This window comes from Musca domestica, unplaced genomic scaffold, assembly GCF_030504385.1.
Source record: "Musca domestica strain aabys unplaced genomic scaffold, Musca_domestica.polishedcontigs.V.1.1 12, whole genome shotgun sequence".
Lineage (NCBI taxonomy): Eukaryota > Metazoa > Arthropoda > Insecta > Diptera > Muscidae > Musca > Musca domestica.
The window spans coordinates 2,997,379-3,004,736 of record NW_026712155.1 but is presented as its reverse complement, the minus strand read 5'-3'; positions in this window follow the sequence as shown (position 1 = coordinate 3,004,736).

Below are 7,358 nucleotides of genomic sequence, written 5' to 3'. Positions count from 1 at the left end.
TAGAACGACGTCAAGGAAGTAGACGGGAAAAACAGCTGCATCAGCAGAAATGGTTCGAAAAGTAAAGAAGCGACTTGATCGAAACCCGCGTCGCAGTGGCCGAAAAATGGCTCGTGAGCTGAGAATGTCGAAATATTTCATTAGCAAATATTTAAAAAAGAGCTCGGGGTAAATCCATTGAAATTCCAAAAAGTGCAAAAACTTACACCGCAACACAAAGAAAATAGACTCAAAAAAGCTAAAGAGTTGCTTCGCTTGGCCGAAAGTGGTGAACTGCCAAATTTGGTTTCCTCCGATGAGAAAACATTCGGTGTCCAGCAGTTTGTAAACAAACAAAATGATCGTGTTTACTTGCCAAAGAGCTCAGCTGAAAATGTGCACCATCGGATGGTCACCAGAACTTAAGCGCCGGCCATGGTGATGGTGTGAGACGCTATAACAGCCGATGGTCGTTCTCCGCTCGTATTAATCGACCGTGGCATCAGAATAAATGCCGAATATTATTGCGAAAATATTTTGGAGGATGTATTTGAGCCTTGAGCACGCAAACATTTTGGCCGCAGACTTTGGACATTCTAACAGGACTCAACACCATTGCACTCAGCACACGCCACCCAAGAATGGTTAGCGCACAGTGGCACAGTTCCAGCGCACAGTGGCCACCAAAATCTCCGGATACCAATCCTCAATGGACTATTGTGTCTGGAGTATTTTGGAAAGCATGGTTGGCACTAAAAAATACCAAAGTGCCGATCACCTCAAGCAAGCGTTTCGTCGGGAATGGGCCAAAATACCGCAAAGCAACATTCGGGCATCGTGTGACGGTTTCTTTGGAGGTTTGAAGGCAATAATTCGTGCCAAAGATGACCAATTCCAACAAACTTAAACTTATTCTAAAATTTGATGCTTTTCCGACATTGTTTGCTTTCATCTAATAAAAATTTAAAAAAAGTGTGAAAATTATGGCGTTTGACTTTGCAGTTTTTATTATTTTACTTTAGTATTTTATTTTATTATTAGTATTCTAGGATTTTACTTTATTGAACAGGATAGGATCATACAATTTAGTGCAAATTTTGGGAATGCTTATATTTTTATTACTTACCTCCTCCGCAAAAGGGTCAAAGTGTAATTACTTAAAAAATATTTTAAAAAATGTGAAATAAGAGTCCGATGCTCAAATTTTATACATTCCAATATTTTCACAAAATGGAAAGAAAGGATCACTCCTTCTGGTACCGGGTCAACGGGTCAAAATTTTGAATAACAATTATGCTCATAAAATGTCAAATTAACATCCGGTTGCTTTCAAACTTGGCACATCCCAATAATTCTGAAAACACAAGATCTGAGATGAAAGTGGAATATATCAGATCACTCCATTTGATACCTCCCCCACAACTGGTTAAATTTCTGAATAATTATATTTCTCATACTTTTCTTTTTCGAACATCCGTAGAAAACTGGTGATGAAAAATGGAGGAACTACTAAGTAAGATTTAGCTCAAAAATATATAAAACATGTGTCGAAATTTTGATTTTTCTGACAACAGTAACACAGAGGCCGTACCTCATAAGGTATATTCTTTAATTTGACAAAGTAATTTGATAGGATAGGGTAAAAAAAAATATTGTATCACAAAAAATATTGTATCACAAAATGTATTTGAACGATGATTTCGTAAATGTCCTCCCTTACTCTAACAAAAATGTTCATATTTTTCAACCTAAGATTCATTTCTAGATGAAATGGTGTAGGATATCGCATAATTGACCTTTTTTTGGCTCTTTTCATATCCTTAACAACATATCCCAGTGATTGATTTTTAATTAATTATTAATAAATTCAACAGCTGGACTGTAGTAAAGTGCACCCAATAATTTTGATTTGTTTTTAATTGGCATGTCTTGTGTGTTTATTCACACACACACACGCACACTTATGTATGTAATATGTGCATACATACATACATAAATCATTCAATGTCAGCCACATAAATATTTACCTCTGAGCATCGTTCAATTGGCATTGACAATTCATTGAATGACCACACATACACAGCCATGTTAATATGTCAAGAAATGGATACAAACACACACACACGCACTGCAAGTCACGACAATATGTGGAAATATAAATCACAAGTAGAATTTTATTTTCATTTCAATCATAACAATTCAATTTCTGCCTTGATTTAATGCAACCACACTCTACATTAACACATTTAACATAAGCCAGCGATTGATGTTTATTAATAATTTATTTATTGGCGGTGACATAGGGTGGTATGGGTCTGAGTTGGATTAAAGGAATATATTTGACTTGGTAGTTGGGTGAATACCAAGGAGTTTCCCATCCGCCATCAGGAAATGATACATTGTATATTTCCAGAATTAAGATTCACTTGCCATATTAAATATTTAATTTTCAGAATATTTTAAACTCCACTTCATAATTCATATTTTGTTTTAACATTTCCTCCACCTCAACCGTATCTTCGTTATTTCATTCGCCTGTTAATCATTTAAAGTTTCCTATGAAAATCCACCATTGGCTGGCGATTTTAAATTCAATTGAGTTTTTCTTCCAGCACTCAGTTCGCAATATCAATGGAAATTAATAAATTGCATTTACTTTGCCATATAAAGCCAACACAAGCCATTTGCATTACAAGGTATTAACACTCCACAATCTGCTAGGCACAACGCTCTACACCACCACATGATCAAACCACACACATGTACGAATGTATGTTTGCACACACACATGTGAGATAGTTTGCATATTAACTTTAACCAGACTATACTCCACCGAATTGTAGGCTGTGTATTATGGTTTAAAATGATGCTCCATCTATTTGCAATTCATATAATTTAACTCGGAATCTGTAGAGGAGAAAAAAAAAACGCATACAAACATTTATTCAATATGTACTTAACCGGCTTTCTGTTCCGCTCTGAGCCAACACAACAACAACAACGACAAAAAAAGAGATTGAACAATATAGACATATAGTACTATACGTGAAGTATTATCAATGGAGTCGATGCAATTGCATGTGTATTTGCATTGACACGCAACACTGGGATCATGAGATACATTCTCTGGGGATTATCGCAATACAACTGAACATAAGTGTGATAATTTATATATCAGGTGAATAATTTGCAAATAAATTTTTATTTTAAATTTTAATGCATACAATTAAAAAGCAAAGAAAAAATCTGATAATACAAATAATGCATTTTAAAGTCGTTAATTGTTTTTATTAAATTTAATTTGATTAGCTTTTTTCTTCGATAAACAAATATGTTTCAGGAATTAAACACTACATGGCTTATATTATAAAGATGGGAATTCAAGTTGAACCCATGAGGTACATTGATTCTTTTATCACACTAAGATCAGTTCGATAAATAATAGTATCGGACCCCACATTTCCGTACCACTCCAACCAACGGTCAACATTTAAGATAAGATAATACGTTAAAGTTCAGTTTTTCAATAATGAGAGGACCTTAGGTCTTGTATATGAGTAGGACTTCTATGAAAAGATTAAAGGTCTTCTATGAAGGGACCTTTAGGTCTTGTATGAAAAAACCTTCAGGACTTCTGCGAGAGGACCTTCAGGACTTTTGGAGAAGACCTTCAGATCTTTTATGAAACGACCTTCAGGTCTTCTATGAGAGGACCTTCAGGCCTTTTCGAAAGGACTTTAAGGTAGTCTATGAGAGCACCTTCAATTCTTCTGTGAGAGGACTTTCAGTACTTCTATGAGAGGACCTTCAGATCTTCAATGAGACGACCTTCAGGTCGTCTATGAGAGGATATTCAGGTCGTTTTAGAGAGAATCTTCAGGTCTCCTATAAGAGGACCTTCAGGTTTCCTATGAAAGGACTTTTAGGTATTCTATCAGAGCACCTTCAAGTCTTCTGTGAGAGGACTTTAAGTACTTCTATAAGAGGACTTTCAGGTTTCCTATGAGAGGGCCTTCAGGTTTCCTATGAGATGACTATCAGGCTTCCTACGAGATGACCTTCAGATCTTCAATGAGACGACCTTCACGTCGTCTATGAGAGGATATTCAGGTCTTTTTAGAGAGAATCTTCAGGTCTCCTATAAGAGGACCTTCAGGTTTCCTATGAAAGGACTTTTAGGTACTCTATCAGAGCACCTTCAAGTCTTCTGTGAGAGGACTTTAAGTACTTCTATAAGAGGACCTTCAGGTTTCCTATGAGTGGGCCTTCAGGTTTCCTATGAGATGACCTTCAGGCTTCCTACGAAATGACCTTCAGATATCTATAAGTGGATCGCTCCACTGGTTGTCTAGAATCAAGCTTCCTTGAGAGGAACTTCAAGTTTATCGTGAGAGGTCTTTCTGGTCTTGTATAAGCTTCAGGACTTCTATAAAGGACCTTCAGTTCTTTTACGAGATAACCTTCAGGTCTTCTACGAGAAGAATTTCAGGTCTCCTAGGAGAGGACCTTCAAGTCGTGCATGAGAAGACCTTCAGGACTTCTGTGAGTGGACTTTCAAGACATCTATGAGTTGACCTCCAATTCTTCTATAAGTGGACCTACAGTTCTTCTATTAAACAACAACAATAAAAGCTTATTTGAGACAATATTAAGAGCTTCTTTGAGAGAAACTTTAAGTTTGTCGTAGGAGGACTTTCTGGTCTTTTATAAAAAAAACTTTAGTTCTTTTATGAGAGAAACTTCAGGTTTTCTATAAGAGGACATTGAGGTCTTTAAGGTCTTCGGTGAGAAGACGTTCAGGTCTTTTGTGGAAGTAATTTCTAGTTTCAATTGAGACAATCTTTAGGTTCTCCGAGGAGAACTTTCAGGTTTCCCGTGAAATAACCTTTATCAAGTCTGATATGAGAGGAACTTCAATTCTTTACGCAAAAGACTAGAGGGAAAAGATATCCTGCTCATCTGCGGAGAAGTCTTTCTAGTCTTTCACGGAGAAGACTTTCTGGTCTTCTATGGAAGACCAGAGACATCCCATTCGGAACCTTCCGGTTTCGAATGGGATGTCTCTCTGGTCTTCTTCAGGGAAGACTTTCTGGTTCTCTGATTCAGATTTCTTAAAATACTTTCATTTTAGTTATATAGTGTCCTCGGCTATAACAAATCAGTAGTGCAAATACCTTTCTGTATGGTCTATTCTGAGATTTAAATTTAGAGTACAATATTTCATCCTTTATTTTTTCTGCCTTAAAAAATATTATGCCGTGAACAATTGGTTCATATATAACAGGGGTAGAAACATGTTCATACTTAAGGTGTGTTTGGTAATTCAATGTACCGCAACCAATGTGGAACACTTATATGGCGATTAATAATAATTATTTTTAATAAACCTATATGTCTCATTTGTTAAACAAATTGAAATTTTTTCTGAAATTTCCCTAATTGTTTTCGTAAAATATAAGGCATATATTTTTTCTCTAGCACTTTTCAGTTAACATCATTTACTTCCCTAGTGACAATTTTGTCGCACTGTCATTTTAAACACCTTAAATAAATATGCCGCACTTTTTCCCAAGAAAAGGATTATTAATGTTCCCTTTTTTTAAACAGGAAACACCCGAAAAAAAGTTAATATCATTCTCGACTTTGTCATCAACATCCGCTTCCCATTAAAAACAACAACAACATGATATTTGATGAGAGTTTCTTGGTAATGTTTCCTCGTTGGGTCTTCATAAGTCAACAGGTAACAAGACACCTCTCCAATACCCTGGAAAAAGTAACTGAAATGCTATAATATTTATTATTACTATTTTTTTGCTTCCGGAAAGAAAATTTCATATTAACTGCATTCTTCTGGCTTTTGCCAAAAGGTAGCATAGATTGCATTAACCGTTTTTTTTCTCGTGCCCTCTCTCTCTCTCTCTTTCATGTTTGGCTTCCTTTACGCACAGACTTGTGGCATATGAGTACACTTTTTTGCAGTTAGTTACTGATGCTGCTGCTGGCGTTAATGGCAACATTTGGTGTCGACTGACTGCACTGTCTTTGTGGCATATTTTACACTGCCAACGTCATTTAATTAACAAAGCCAGTCAAAGATATAAATGACAGTGTGTGTAGTGTGTATAATTACATAATGTTACACATACCCTCAACTCTGTCTCGCTCACTGGCGGCACATGGGAGAGAATATTTTTCTGCCATAATATATGAACATGGGCGACAGTTGTTCATATTTTACGGCAAACAAGGGACGTAGTTTCAAGGATAACATAATTGGTGCATGTGTTGAGTAAATATAAATTGGTATTATACTCGGCAAAGAAAACCTTAAGTAAATGCGGTATCTCATTACCAATTTACCACTTTTTCTTATAAAAAACAACTCTCTCCACTGTTGCGCCAATTTTTGGAAATTGTTAATTAAAAATATGAAAAAAAAAACAACAAAACAAAAACATATAAATGTATACATTTCCTTATATCCATTTCTCTGGCGTCTCTGTTTTCCTGCGCCATGCATCACAATGATGTGGCTAGACAGCAACTTCATATTGCAATGTCAAGATACAGATGGCAACATTTTGTCCTGAAATAATGGCGAAAGCTGCTTTGGATTGCACATTTTAAATCGCATCTGCATCACTCATTGTCAACAGATGTGAACGTAAACTGCAGCATTATCTGGAAAGCGACAAAAGAATGACAACAAGTACTGAGTTATACATTTAATGCAAAAATTGTTTAAATTCAGATGAAGGCAGACACATACAAACGTTCGAAGCTGTGTGTATGTGTGAACATTATATTAAAGCTGCAATTTTATGAATTTTCTGAAAAAGATATGAATACGTTGCTTAAATCTTTATATTCTCAATAAGTGAATGCGGAATCTCGAAAACATTTCTTTGGAAGGGTTTAAATACAGAGTACAAAAGGAGAATTTATAAATAATTTAAAAAGACTTCTCAAAAAAGAAGCTTACTATAGATTTAAGATGATTTCAAAACTATTTCACATTTTCATCGTAACGTAGAAGTTTTTTAATCACCTCAACGATATTCTAAACAATGGTAAATGAGTTATCTAGAACCCTCTAAACTTGGGGACTTAGTTCACATTTTCAAAGACTCTACTGATGTCCAATTTATTTTGGTTAGAACCTTCTAATACCCATACTAGAAAGATATTATTTAATGGAACCATTCCAAAATCACGACTTGCAGTAAACAATTTTTCGAGGATATTTTCAGGTCACTAAGATTTTTTAAAATATTATTGGAAATTCAATCAGTGTCTTAAAAGCATGCTGAAGTCAGCGGAAGAATATGTTATATAATTTAATCCCCCGACCCATAGGAGGAATTCCCCGAGCCTAC